The sequence below is a fragment of the Canis lupus genome, chromosome 17 (assembly GCF_003254725.2).
Source record: "Canis lupus dingo isolate Sandy chromosome 17, ASM325472v2, whole genome shotgun sequence".
Classification (NCBI taxonomy): Eukaryota; Metazoa; Chordata; class Mammalia; order Carnivora; family Canidae; genus Canis; species Canis lupus.
The window spans coordinates 55,247,572-55,260,664 of record NC_064259.1 but is presented as its reverse complement, the minus strand read 5'-3'; the positions used below and the strand labels follow the sequence as shown (position 1 = coordinate 55,260,664).

Here is a 13,093-nt window from a genome sequence, read left to right as displayed (position 1 = left end):
TACTATTGGGCACAGGAGACCTAAAATTTTTATTAACATGATTTTAAAATTTGTTTATTTAGAATGTATATATTGCATTTAAAAATGTATTTTGGTCTTTCTGAGTTAGAAGTTAGATACCATTTAAAGAGAATCCCACTCTGTGTAAGTATAGCTTATGATGAAACAGTAGTAAAATAGTAATGTTTATATCGAACCCCGAGGTGGCACATTCTGTTTTATCATTTACACCTACCTTTTCTCTAATCACTGAGACTAAGCTACAGTAGTAGTACAAAATGCAGTAAATTTTACTGTCAGCCTTCTTTATGGGGATCTAGACTAGTGCTTCTCAAACTTTAATGTACATATATTAAATTGGCTGGCAGTATGTTAAAATGCAGATTCTGATATAGTAGTAGCTCTGGGGTAGAGCCTGGGATTCTCAGTTTCTAACAAGCTCAGATGATTTTCAATACTCCTGGTCCCAAGACCACAAATAAAAGAGCCTAGATTATATTCAGCTTCTATATTTTCCTTATTTTGAGGAAAGGAGACATAACTGCCATAATCCCTTCTGTGGGCCAGGCACTCATATTCATTATCTCATTTAATCCTACAAATCCAGGCTCCTGAGTGGCTCAGTGGTTGAACATCTACCTTTGGCTCAGGTTGTGATCCCAGGGGCCTGGGATCAAGTCCTGCATCAGGCTCCCCATGGGAAGCCTGTTTCTCCCTCTGCTGATGTCTCTGCCTCTCTCTCTATGTCTCTCATGAATAAATAAAATTATTTTTAGAAAAAATCCTATGAAGTAGATGGTTAAATGACCTGCTGATGCCCACGCACACAAGCAGGACAGTACTGAGCAGTGTTTCTCAATTTGAATAATGCACATCCCCTTTGACTAAGGAAGGCTCTCTTAGTTCCTGTGTTTTTATTCCATTCTTTATTATGTTAACTAAGTATATGTAAACATAAAGCTACATATAATGCTTTATGCTTATAGCTGTTGCACAAGTATAAAGCCAAAGAAATTTATAAATAGATAAAAGCAAAACTAACGAAATTTAGAAAAAAAATTAGTGAAATATGATGGATGATGACATTTTACCAAAACAAAACGGTCACTTGTACCGTGATTATGGCATGGAACACTGTAGTACAGGTTCTTTTGAGGTCAGCATGCACCTGCCATGCGCTGTGTGCCATGTGGTGACTCAGTTCTCCCACTGTGTTTCTCAGTTCAGACTCTTTCATTTGTTTAGTACATAGTGATGTATGGTCTTCATCTAGCTTGACTGCATCCTTTCCCTATTAAGGGAAACACTTTCTCTGTTCTCTATGTTCTCCATAAGCCTCCCACAGCTAAAGCAGAACCCGACTTCACTGTGCAAGTAAACACAAATGCAAACCTAGGCACTGAAACGTCCTGGCAATATTTGGTTTTAAGGCAGGTATGTCAATAAATAATCAAAATATTATATTAATTATTTCTAAGTTCTCTATCATCATGAGAAATGTCTAATTGTCAGAGAATACCTGTGGATCCCCTACTAAATACACACACACACACATACTCACTCACTTACATTCACTCCTCCCTTCCCACACACACAAGAATTTTTAATGATGGTTAGCTAGCATTGATGCTTTGGTTCTTCACACACTGGGGTTCTGACCTTGAGCAGGTTTCTCAGCCTTTTCTGAACCTCAGGGTTGTCAGGTGTTAAACAGATAATCTTATTGAATAATTAAGAGAAATAACTGCAATAATACTTATAAAGCATGCATATAGTAAGTGTTTATAAAAGGGAGCTACCATTGCTTTGATTAGAAATAATAATAATAATTAACATTTGAGGACTTACTATGTGCCTTCAACTTTGCTAAGTGCTTTATATATGTTGTCTTATATATTGAGTGAGAGAATCAGGATTCAAATCCAAGTCCTACTTCAGAGCTTATACTCATAAAAAATAATATAAAACAGGAATATAAGTTGCTTATTTAAAAAGTTATTTAATTTTAAATTGTATTTTCTCAAAAGTTCTTACCATAAAATTAATGATGCTTCTCTGGAGGTGGGCAGCGGCTAATTTTTTTTTAAACAGTTGTGTAATGTGCTAGGAAATTGACACAAGGTAAATATAATTTTTTTTAAAGGCTGCCATGCTAGGTTGTAGTCCAGTAAAAGGATATTAGAATCATTAGGCTCAACTTGTACATTACTGTGCTCTTGCACATTTATCATCTGTAACTAATGATAACATGAGATCTTCCTGAATCTCAATGCAGCTTTGTTGCAGAAAAAAGAATTTTCCACCCACCACTATTATAATCCTTGATAGTTCTGAAAAATAGTCTGCAAACATCTTAATTTTCACCTGTGAAACCCATTTTTAAAAATTGTTCTGTCCTTTAAAATAGTTTCAAGTAAGTCTTCTATCTTTTCTTAGCTTTCTAAAATAAGTTTTGGAGTTCTGAAAAATGAACAAGCATACCTCTGGCTGGGCTTTGTACTCTTGGCGTTTTTTTTCCCTAACTGGGTGCTAGGAGAAGATAGCAGGAGAGAGTTGTAAGAGGAACTCAGTTATTTATTAACAGAGATAGTATGTATCAAATTCAAATTCTTTCCCTACTTACTAAAACATACTTGCACATATTATTAAGGTAGTGGAGGTACATGAAATGTGAGGCTATCACTGAATTTTGTAAAGTCTGTTTTAAAAAATATTTATAGAAGCCTAATAATAACCTATGTTGTGGAAATGACTGAATTTCTGATCCAGCATCCCTAACCCATCTGTAAGTTCTTTAAGTTCAGGGAATGCATGGCTCTCCATACATGTGGGATATTAGTATAGAAGGTATGTCCTGTGTGATACCTCACTGCCTCATCCCGTAGCACAGCATAAGAAAATTGTCCTGGCTTCACATTACAGATAAATCCTCATTCTACTTGATTTCCTCCACTTAGCAGTCGGTTGCTTGATTTGGGTTGTGAGTCCTACTTCTCTTATTAAATACAAATAAGACCAGTTTATTATGACTTTGGGTGGAATGGCCTTTTTCCTCTTTAAAATCCAAATTTATTTTTCATAGGAGGTATACTAAGCATCTGACTATTCCATTATGTCTTCTAGGTTAGATAATGTCTGACGACATTTTCACTTTGAAATGCTTATTGTAAATTATAACATTGATTTTTTAAAAAACATTGTTTGTAGGTAGGGTGTAATCTATGAATCTATGAATAGGGTGTAAAGTAGGCATTAAAGCTTCCTATAAAGTGGGGCATTGGTTCTCAAACACAGGAGGAGGTAGAGGCTCAGGCAGGTGAAGGCAGGTTGGACTCATAGCCAGATCATGTATGTTGTACGTAGTTTCAGAATGACCTTCTGCCATCTATAGCTATAGCCCTTTGGTTTAACTGTCCACACAGCTGCTTGGCTTTAACGTTCCCTCTTCTGGCCTCTCAAGAAGTTTTTGTGTTTTCTTTTTAATTTATTATTTATCATTTATTTTTTTTATCTAAGTTGCACTTGCTCAGCCAAGTTCTAGGGGAGGACCAGAATTCAGGAGTTAGCTGCAGAGGTTATCAATCAACTTACAATTTTGTAAGTGAAGCCCAGACATGCTGCACACTTGTTTTCTTTGTGCACTTAGTGCAAGACCAGAACTATAAGGTGCTAACATTTCCTTGTTGAATCCATCTTGTTGCTATGGAAAATGCTGTCCTAGATAATTCAGTTTGGAGCCTCACATAACCCCCATGGAAACTGTATAAGAAGTGAGAAAAAGGCAAGAACCCTTCCCCCCCCCCCCCTTTTTTTTAGTTCACAGTAGTGGAATGGCATAGGGTAAAAACACTCTTGTGTCTAGGATTTTTTGTTTGCTTGGTTTTTTATGTTTTTAATTTATTGTGACATGTACCAAAATCAAATTGTAATATAATACCATCCTATATTATATTCTTTTGGATATAAAAGCTCTCATGACTATGCCTATTTCTATTCTAATTTTGTGGAGTATATCGTTTTTTTGGTATGTTCATCTTTTAATTTTCTCTATTTTTTTTTAGCAGCTTTATTTGAAAAGTAACTGACATATAAAATTCACCCATTTAAAGTGTATAGTTCAGTAGTTCTTAGTATGCTCGGTGTTGTACAACCATCACCACTATCTACTTGTAGAACATTTTCAACACCCTAAAGGGAGGCCCCATACCCATTACCAGTCATCCTCCATTCTCACTCTCCTCCACCCTCCCTCCTGTGTTGTTTGGGCTTGACTGCAGTATGTCCTCCCCCTAAGCCATGTCTCCAGGTTGCACTTATTGGGAGAACAGTGGCTCAACAAATACTTGTTGAATTAATTAATACCCATAAGTCACTAGCCATAGGTAGCAACTGAGGAGTAATTGAAAGGGCCATGGCATAGATGTCAAAACACTATATTCAAATCCTGACTGATGCTTACTTACTAGCAGTGTTGTTCTGGGTATGGAGTCACCTAGCTCTTCTGAGTCTGTTTTCATATCTATAAAGTATTGCTAGCCATAACTACTTCACAGGACAGTTGTGAGAAAGACCTGAGAAAATATAGTCGCAACACTCAGCACAGTGCCTGGCCCACACTAAGAAAGGAATGGCTCTTTGGTCCCGGGTGAGAGAGAAACCCCTGGGTTAGTGACCAGGCAAAAACACCTGTGGTTCAAAGCAGTGGCACCGCCCTTTCCTAGGTAGCTCAATCTTCCCAGTTTCTTCCTCGCAACAGAGAATTCTAGAGTACAACTTGCAACTGCTTATTCTCCCTTAACCTCTCAAGTGCTGCTTCCCCTCTTTCCTAACCAGCATGATAGCTGCTTTCTGTCCCCATGCCGATGTCGATGCTTACATAAGGCCCACCCTTTGTATGGAAGCGAGCACTGTCCATCAGCTCTAAAGAACTGACCATCGAGAATGGATTGCCAACCCCCTTATCCCAACCTCAGCAGCATTTATTGCTCCTTTCCTTCACCATGGGTGCAAAAACCCTCTCCAGGAGAATAAGCTGCCCAATTTAAGCAACTGGCAGCCTGGGATGATTGCAGGGCCTTTCAGGGACAAAGGAATGTATTTAACTATCTTTTTTGTCTCATAGCTGCCACCTTCCCCTGCTTCCAGAGTTGCCTTAGCAGATTGCTACACACGCATCTTAGAAAAACATTTCCTGCACAACACAAATGAAATAACAGCAGCTGTCATTTACAGGATACCAGGCATTGTAAATATCTAATTCTTACAGTAAACTTGCAACCTAGGTATTTTCCCCATTTTACAGAAGGAAAAGAAGGACCTTGGAGAAATAAAGAAACTAGCCACAAGGTAATTTTAGGGAATAGGTTTTGGAAAGGCAGAGAAGATTGGGTGAATCTACCTATATAGAGTGTCTTACTTCCACTATTGGGCTATTCATTATATGGCTTTAGAAGCATAGTCTCAGCCATTTACTAGCTATGTGACCTGGATGTGTTTCCCAACCTCTTTGAATTTCAGCTTTCTCATATGTAAAGAGCACTTATCTCTTAGAGTTATTGTGAAGATCAAATGACTTCATACTCTGAAAGTCTCATAAATATTAGCTTTTGTCTTATTTAAATATTCTAATTGCTGTGATCAAAGTGTCTCACTTTCCAGACTTATCAGATACACTTGGCTCTTTAATTTTTAAATTATGTCACATTCCCAACTCAGAAAATGTATAATGTATTTGGTGTGTCTTTCTTTCAAGAGAGAATGACATTTTAAAGCGAAGGTTGGCAAACTTTTTAGATAAAGGGCCAGATCATAAGTATTTTAGGTTTTTCAGGCCATATGGTCTCTGTCACAACCATTCAGCTCTGCTGCTGTAGCAGGAAAGCAGTCATAGACAATACTTGAGCAAATGGGCATGCCTCTATTCCAATAAGACTATTTATGGAGACTAGAATTTAAAGTTCAAGTGATTTTTCAAGTATAACAGAATACTATTTCTCTTTGTTTTTGGCCAATTAAAACTGTAAAAGCTACACTTAGCTTGAGGGCCATATAAAAACAGGCAGTGGGCCATAGTTTGCCAACCCCTGTTTTAAATAAATAATTCAATGGTTCTTTAAAGCTGATGAATCCAGCAGAGGCCTAAGTAAGGAAAGGAATGTGGAAGAAGAAAATCAAGAGCCAGTCAACCTATCAACTAGCTAGCCCAGATCACAGCTATGTTAATCACTCCCTTGCCTAACACAATCCATGTAATCCCTTTAAGCTTAACTTTTTTATCTATAAAAATGAAGTAGTGATATCTCTCTAACCTTAACTACTTCTTCCTGGTGTTGGGAGCTTGATAATAATTATTTGTTGAATTTATACCTTTGTGCTGGATAGTTGAATCATTTTTGTTCTTACCTTCTTTATTCCTACTTTACAGATGAAGAAATGGAGATTCAGAGAGACAAATAACCTGCTTCAGTTTACAATACCAGTATCTAAGGTGTTTGACTCCCATAAACCCTTCCAACCCTCTCAGTAGAATACAGACTCTGAAAATAGAGACCTCACTGGACTCATTCTGTGCTATATCCCTAGTGCCTAGACTAGTACCTGATATATAATAGTGCATAAATGCTCGTGGAATGAAAGAATGAATGAATGAATGAATGAATGAATGAATGAATGAATTTTTCCATTATGCCAGTGGTTCTTAATCTTTTCATAGGTCAGGGACACCTCTGAGAAACATTGTAAAGGTCTGGATCATTTCTCCAGATAAATCTCAAACTAAGAAACCTTAAGTATTTGACAAACTATTGAAAGAAGATGCTGTTCACATACTCTGAATAATATTATTCTCATAAGCATGGAAACAGGATTTGGAGATTCTTATTTCTTTCTTTTTCCTGAAATCATGATATTAAGGAACCTAAACAAGGCCTAAAATGTTTTCTTCTCTATAGGCACCCATAGCTCCCAGACATACTTCTTAAAACTCTTGATCCCCTTACAAGTCACTTTCTCAAAAATTATTACTTAAAAACGACTTTTATTGAGCCCAAGTGCTTCAACATGAAAAGTGAGAAACCACAGCCTATTAAGACTAATATGTGTTTTTTGTCTTCAGAAATACAGTTGGGAAGGAAATATTCACTCTTTACTGCCTAAAGACCAACCAAATCTGAATCTAGTATGTTACTTAGGACAGGCCTTCTGCTGTTTCTACTTCTTGTCATTTACTTAGGATAATACGTTCTATACCATGGTCTCCTGTTAAGACCATGAGAGAGAGTTATTAAATATTTAGACATTAAAATCAGACATTACTAATTTTTATTTCCTCCTATAAAGCATCTGTTGTTTACATACCCTCATTCTTTACATCAGGACCTTGAGATCATGACTCACTTTAGGTAAACAGTAAGATTAAGGGTATTTTATCTTCACAGAATGCTATAAAAACAAAGTCTGTTGCTCATGGTGGCTTAAAAAAACATTCAGGTACTGCATTCACTTGCTACTCCCTTTGCACTGTTTATTGCATCCCAACCCCAAAGAAGTTCCATTCTAAAACATGAGTATTCTCTCCTGTTTCTGGTACAAGTCACTGTATTCACACTTTGGCCTTGTTGTGTACCATTTAATTTTTCCCATGGCACTTACTACCAAGGCTCATATTCAACCACACCAATTGTTAAAAGTACTGAAATACTTCCATACGAGAACAGCTGCTATCCTGAGTCTTCCAAATGCACTTTACTATCCCTTCCCCCAGTTTTCCTGGTTCTCCATACAATCTAAAGGGTTAATACTACCTACCCTCCCAGAACCCTACTCCAAGACTACGGCTAACACTTCTGACTGGTCAGTGCCAGTGCCATACCAGTTAAAATACCACATTGTTGACATATTTATATACGTACATATGAACAACCAGGGGTATGAACCTTTCTGTTTCGTTCATTACAGTATTCATTCTCTCCTTGAACAGTCCCTGACATCCAGTAGACTTACATAATTGCTAAAAGAAAAATAAAGTGTGTTTATACTTATGGTGTCAAAGAAGTAAGGTCTGAAGCAGGGGAACCACATGATCAGTCAGGATTTGGGAACTACTTGATGAGTCCTAGGAGCAGGAAAGACATCGGAGTTAAGAGAATCTGTGTATGATACTTTTTTATGGACAGCCAAATGATCTTTCCTTTGGTTAGCCTTGCTTCACAACATTAATTTGCTCTTTCCAGGAAGGTTGAATATAATCGAGGATTGGGTTTCAGGTCCCAAATTGCCTCATTAATGACCAAATAGGAGACCCAGAGTCAGAAACTAATCTTACACTAAGCCCACAAGGCGTGGAAGCCTGTGGGAAGGCTTTTATGTGATGAGGTAATCTTACTCAGGAGTTTTGTGTGCAGTTTCCTGGGATGGTAGAGACACAGTCACCCATAAAACGAGCCTGAAAGCCTAACTAACCAGAGCTGTTCCTGTTTCCTGACTGCTGGGCACGCGCGCGCGCACACACACACACACACACAAAGAAAGAATGGGCACTGTGGATGCTTACTACTAACCAGAGAGCTGCTCAGGTAAAACTCCCCTACACAAACCTGGGCACCATTGTCAGCATGCCCCCATCAGGGTAAGAGACGGACAAGAGACACACGCATTTCACATCACTTCTGCAGAGTCCAAAAAAATTGAGTGCAGTGCATTAAGAATCCCATAACACTTCCTGCCTTTACTTAATATCTACCTGTGAATGTCTCTGAACTTCTGAAGCTATTCCAAGCCAGTGACATGTTATTTTTTATTTTTACTTTGTGAGATATAATCTTCCATTTGTTCCAAATTTGTCTTTTTCAGTGTTCAAGGAGTACCTGCTAAACCTTGCATTTTATAATTTGGTGATTATTTAGTGCCACACTTCTTAATGTCTCCTGTCTTTATGTAATCAGCCCCAGATGAAAGTAGTTCTTCAGTAGGCCCCACATACTTGGGGGAACTGCAAGGCACCCAGGTGCGAACTGTAAACTGCCTCTTGGGTCCATTACTCTCTTCTCCATCACACCAAAGAGGTTCTGTGTTTTCTTAATGATAGCAAGATAATTGAGATGGAACAAGGTGGCGCTCTGCCCTCTCATTTCAGCTCTCATGCTGTAAATAAGTTTCCTGTTTTTGATTCATTCAGTGCCATGTTATTTTGCATTTTTGTCCTTTGTTGATTCCTCTGTTTAAAATGGCTCCCAGTGTAGCACTAAAGTGGTATCTAGTATTCCTAAATGTAAAAAAGGCTGCGATGTTTCTTGCAGAAGAAATAAATGGGCTAGATAAGATTCATTCAGGCATGAGCTGTACAGTGCTATTGGCCATGAGTTCAGTTCTTAGTGTGTCAACCATATAAGAGATCCTTAAACAGGAACGTACAGAAAACAAAGTTATGGGTTGGTTGATGAAAATGTTTTGACTAGAGGTTCAAAGGAACCTCATGTTGTATTTCTCCTTGGAATTAGTGTTCCCAGCAACTTAATAGAACACAACTACCACAAATAGTATGAATAAGAATCAATTGCAGTTGTGAGTAATTGAACATGCACTACTGTGTTTGTCTTACTAAGGTTAATAGATACAAATTTATTGCTTCCTCAGAAAATACTTATTGAGCAGCTACCATGCACTGGGCCATGGGAATACAGCCTTGCACAAGAGTCCTTAACTTCATGTATCTTATAGCCTGGTAGGGGCATGATATTTTAAAATGTTCTGCAAACACACAGAACAACTGTGAGTCTGATGTTAATGACCAATTCTATCACAACAGGGGATGGACAAAATTCTTAACCGGAAGGGACTAGGCAATGTCTGTTTTTTTTTTTTTTTAAGACTTTATTTATTTATTCATAAGAGATACAGAGAGAGGCAGAGACATAGGCAGAGGGAGAAGCAGGCTCCATGCAGGGAGCCCGATGTGGGACTCGATCTGGGGACTCCAGGATCACACCCTGGGCCCAAGGCAGGTGCTAAACCCCTGAGCCACCCAGAGATCCCCAGCAATGTCTGTTTTATCAGTTCTTTCCCACCTGTTCTGTCCATTCTCCTATCTGCACTAAAATGTAATCAGCTCCTCTTCAGTCAGTCCAGGATCCTGGGAGAATCTTGATAGAAAGCAAGTTAATAGGTCCTTTCCTACTCATAAGAGAGGTCTGGAAAAAGCCTAGTCCAAGTGTCGCAAAAAGGTCATGTTTGGGATACTAACTGATTACAGCTGCAGCTGCTCGCATCACTGTAATAAGAATGACCATGGCGCCCTCCTGGGCTGAGCAGAGAAAAGGGCTGGAATCTCATAGTAACAGCTGCTGTGTTTTGTATTTGCGTAACTCATCATGGCTGCCCTATATCTGATATTTGAATATCTGGAAGCACATAGAATCAATGATCCACTTACTGCATGGTGATAAATATATAGACTTTCTACTTAATCAGGGCTAGACTGTGATTCTAAACTCTTTTGCTATGCACTTTACTATTTTCCATATGATTCTAAGAATCTTCCTTGTCCAAAACATCTCGTGTCTCACTTTGCAGTCTTTCTTTGTATACTAACATCTGCCCTTTGAACTTGTTTTGGGACCACATGCTCATCCTCAGAAAGGGAGCCACCAACTCCCCACTTAAATTTGTGATGACTCATTCATTCCCTGCTAACCCCTCTTCCAGCAGAACATCTTCAAGAGGCTAATACATGATTTATAAGCCCTTTTCTCATCTAGATCCTTTCTCATCATGCCGGTTTGTATCATTCATCCTCTTGTGTGACCCAGGATGGTGTGAGACCCCTCCAGTCCGCTAGGGACTGATGACCTCCTTCTTACACAGCAACTAATTTCAGGGGTTGTCACTGTGAGCAGTTACTCTAAGGTCAAGCTTTAAAATGTAGAACCTTCTAAAAAAATGTAGAATCAATGTAGAATCTTCATCAGCTATATTTCTATTGCTGCAGCCATTTCTCTACCTGTTTGCTACTTGGGAAATCCTTACAGTAATCAGATTGACCAATGTTAGCCAATTCTTCAAATAGGGCTTTGGATGCTGCCTGCTACATAATATTTTCTTTGCATTTCTACATTAACCAGAGTAGTTTTATTAACCCTCCAGGTGGGTTTTGTTGAAAGACAAAAACTTCCCATCTAGACCATACACTTGAAGAGGTCATACTTGCAATATTTGTTTTGAACACCATAGTATTCACAGTCCTGACCACAATACTTGCACCAAATATGTTTTTTTTTTTTTTTTTCACTAATTGGGCTAAGTGCCATCCTGGATTCTCACATTAATTGGAAGCCCTGCCTTTTATAGTTACTTCTGGACATGACATTATAAATATGTACTCATTGACTATATTTTAAAAATAGCCTACTTACTGCTGGGGTAGGGGCAGTAGTTAACTGTTTCACACCCATTTCTATATTTTTTGTTTGTTCTCATTTTTTACTTTATACTGTACTATCATGAAAAGAAATTAGGCATGTATCTATAGAGATATGCATTACAGCTAGGAAGTGGAGAAGGTAGGAAGTAGAGGAGGCAAGAAAATCAGTCTTGCCTTGTTTACATATCTAAAGAGCTAAATGACTTTTGGTATCAAATGAGTTATTTGCAAAAAGATAAAAAAGATGGATTTCTTTGGCAAATGAGAGAGTGCCTGTCCCAATTTAGAAAGACCTGATAGTGTGCGATGTTTTAAGTGTTGAAGATTCTTTTCCTTCTTCTTTTCCTTGTTCATACCACTTAACTTGGTAGAGTGTTGCAGAAAGAACCCAGGCTCTAGGAGTAGAAGGCCTGGATTTGAACCTCAGCTTCTCAGTTTTCTTACCTATCTGGCCTTTATCTCATCTTTATGCTTATCCTTTTTTTAATTTTTTTTTTAATTTGAGAGATAGGGTACATGTACACACATGAGAGTGAGGGCAGGGGCAAATGGGGAGGGAGAAGAAGAGGGAAAGAATCTCAAGCTAACTCCACACTGACTGTGGAGCCCAATGCAGGCTTCCATCTCCCAACCCTAAGATCATGACCTGAAATGAAACCACAAATTGGGGGCTTGACCAACTGAGCCAACAAGGCACCCCTAGACCTTATGCTTCTCTTATACTGTATCACCTCAAAATATAGCTGTGAAGGTAAATCATGAACTACATCCAACTAGAAGTAATATCATCATCACATCCTTTGTAAATCAAGATCAACTCCCCCCTGAGTCTGGATATTGTAAGACTTTGCCAGCATTACAAGTTTTAAGAAAGGCTTCTGCTCACCCAAATGTAATATAATAAATGCAAGGACTTTGCCAAGGCAAATTCCTGAAAAGAACACAGTGCAACAGAAGCAGTTCACAAAGTCCTGTGAGTTTTGGTCAATGATTACATCCTGTTGCAGTGTTAGCAAGAATTGGCAACCAACCTGGAGATAGAGAAAAGAAGTGACGAAAATGTCAAGATTCCTTAAGCAGATATGTCACGGAATGAGTTAGAGTAGACTAGGACATTGTGTTCAGCGATAAAGGCCAGGAGGTTTGGCCATCTCCATACCAAATTATTATGGTCTTATTTGAAGAATCTCACTTTGCTGTAAAGTGTTGAAAACAAACACATTCCAGCAGAGAGTTGTTAGTCCTGACCTTTATTCTGGATAACCTATGGACAAACACCATACTGTACTTTCCTGTCTTACAGTTTTAACACTTTATGGTTTTCAAATAAATATTTAGGACATGTGGTATGACAGTTGCAAGTGAACATTTGAGGAAAAGGAACTTATTTGAATTTGCAGCTATTCCAGAGAGATTACATGGTAATCATGTTCCTGTTTGGTCATGGTTCTTGTGAGATGTGACATTGCAGAGATTTTCCAGAGAGAATCATATTTGAGAGTATGTTGGGCTCAACTGAATTTTGCAGCATGTCTAAGAACATTCCTATTGGCACTCCTGAGTTGGATTTTTAACTCTCTTAGCATCAGGTGTGAGGAAGGCACACCAGAATATAAAATGCATGTTCTCCATGTTTTGCACAGGAAATCTGGCTAACAGAGATCTCCTAAGTCCAGC

General features: G+C 38.4%; 1 protein-coding gene across 4 annotated transcripts in view; it reads left to right on the top strand.

The window, feature by feature from the left end:
* Positions 1–13,093, top strand: part of GDAP2 (ganglioside induced differentiation associated protein 2) — an 81,179-nt gene that overhangs the window by 63,817 nt on the left and 4,269 nt on the right. The gene's annotated exons all lie outside the window — the stretch shown is intronic.